Raw genomic sequence first — 2,644 nt, forward strand, 5'->3', positions numbered from 1 at the left:
TATTAGGGCGTTGTAAGCTGAGCTCATGTCGACTATGATGTAGTCTATGTTGAGTGTCCTTGACCGAGTTCCCTTTCCAAAGGTTGTATGTAGTGAGATATATCTAAGTGGTTGGATTGGGGTGTCTCCAATTCCGAACAGGCTATTCGGATATTCTCTAAGCTCTTTATCCTACAAACCGAGTTTGTCGAAGGTGGATTTGAATAAGATGTTTGCAGAGCTTCCTTGGTCCACCAATGTTCGGTAGATATTAGCATTTGCCAGTATGATGGTAATGACCATGGGATCATCATGTCCCGGGATGATGCCTGTAGCGTCTTCCTAAGTGAAGGTAATTTCGGGGAGGTCAGCCGACCTGTCTCCTCCTCCGACATGGTACAACTTTTTGAGGTATCTTTTGCGTGACGATTTAAAGATCCCTCCTCTTGTGAATCCCCCATTTATCATGTGAACAAGCCTCTCGGGGGTGCAATGTGGACGCTCATCTCGCCCGATCTCTTCTTCCCTTCTTCTTTTCTTTGGTTCATCTATTTTTTTAGCTAGGAACCTGTCTAATCTTCCTTCCCGGGCTAACTTTTCTATAACGTTCTTTAGGTCGTAGCATTCATTGGTAGGGTGCCCGTAGAGTCGGTGGTATTCGTAGTACTCTGTCTGACTTTCTCTTCTTCTATGTTTAATCGGACGAGGGGGTGGAATCTTCTCAGTGTTGCATATCTCTCTGTATACATCCATAAGGAACACTCTGAGTGGAGTGTAATTGTGGTATTTTCTAGGTTTTTCAGTGGGCTGGTCTTCTTTTTTCCTGGACTCTTTATCCTTATCCCTAGGGGGTAGGAGAATCCGGATTTAGAGGTTTCTCCTAGTTGGGAATTCTCCTCCATGTTAATATACTTCTCTGCCCTTTCTTGTACTTTGTTTAGAGATGTTGGATGCTTTTTTGATATGGAATGGCTAAAGGGACCATGATGGCTGCTTCTATTGGCAAGCTTTGTATATCCAGATAGGCCTTGTTGAATCTCTCCATGTAGTTCGGAGGCCTTCCCGATCTCCTTGCTTAATCCTTAATAGGCTTGGGGCATGTTTGGCTTTGTCTTTTTGGATGGAGAATCTGGCTAGAAATTTATTGGTGAGGTCATCGAAGCTTGTTATTGATCTGGGTGGCAGGCTGTCGAACCACTTTATTGCTGTCTTGGTTAAAGTGGTCGGGAAAGCTTTACAACGGATTGCATATGAGGCATCCGTGAGATACATTGATAAACCCATATTTTATGATATATTTTGTGCTTAGTTTGAGTGATTTATTCAATCCATCGCCCACTTATTCATATTAATTGCATGGTTTTACTTTCCCTTCCTTATTATGTGATGTATGTGAAAAATATGTTTTCTATGCTTTAAAATTAATTATTTTAATTACCTTTATTTCCATTCGATGTCATGATTAGTGTGTTGAGTAGTTTCAGATCTTCTAAGGCAGGAATAACTTAAAGGATGCAAAAGGAAACATACAAAAATGGAAGGAAAGCATAAAACAGAGTTTGTGAAGAAACTGGCAGCGACGCGACCGCATGGACGACGCAGCCGCATGCCAAGCGCAAAGAAGCAGCGACGCGGCCGCATGACTGACGCGACCACGCGCCTAAAGAAGAACAGCTATGACGCGGCCGCATGACTGACGCGACCGCGCGATAAGGAAGACTCCAATTGATGCGACCACGTGACCCACGTGGACGCGCGACAGAGGCCACGCACCAGAAATTGCAGAAAACGCTCATAGCGGATTCTGAAGCCCTTTTTGGCCCAAATCCAAGTCCAGAAGGCATAGGCCAGAGGTTATGAAGTGTGGGAATGCATCCATTCAGGGAATTTGGAATTTTTAGTCACCGTCCATGATTTAGTTTTGAGGGAGAGAGGCTCTCTCCTCTCTTTTAGGATTTAGGATTAGGATTTTTAGAAATTAGGAATTTATCTCATCTTCTTATCAGGTTCAATATTCCTTTTTCATTACTTGCTTTTCAAATCAGTTTATGAATTCTTCTATGTTACAGATTACTCTTTCGAATTAATGTTATTTGAGGTATTTCAGTTTAATATTGCTTTCTTTATTATTGTCATTGATTATTCCCAATCTGAAGACATTCTTATTCTAGTAGATTTAATCCCTTTCCTTTTGGTCTTGGTTAAGAAATCAGTAACGCGGGAGTTATCTTAGCTCAACATAATTGATAACTGTTATCTTTGCTAATTGAACTGAACTTCAATAATCCCAACCTTTTCTTAGGAAATAAATAGGATTCGAAGGTCAAACTAATTAGTCCCTTGACTTTCCTTTGCTTTAGCAAAGGTTAACTAAGTGGAATTAAGATTCAACTTTCATTATTATTGATGAGAATAACTAAGTCTCGACTTCCAATTTCTCATACCTTGCCAAAGGATTTACTTTAGAGTATTTATTTATTTTAATTGTCATTTAAATTATTTGCCATATTTATTCCTCATTCTCAAAACCCCAATTTACAAAACCCATAACCAATAATAAGAACATACCTCCCTGCAATTCCTTGAGAAGACGACCCAAGGTTTAAATACTTCGGTTAACAATTTTAAGGGGTTTGTTACTTGTGACAACCAGAACATTTGTAAG

Source organism: Arachis duranensis, chromosome 6 (genome assembly GCF_000817695.3).
Source record: "Arachis duranensis cultivar V14167 chromosome 6, aradu.V14167.gnm2.J7QH, whole genome shotgun sequence".
NCBI lineage: Eukaryota > Viridiplantae > Streptophyta > Magnoliopsida > Fabales > Fabaceae > Arachis > Arachis duranensis.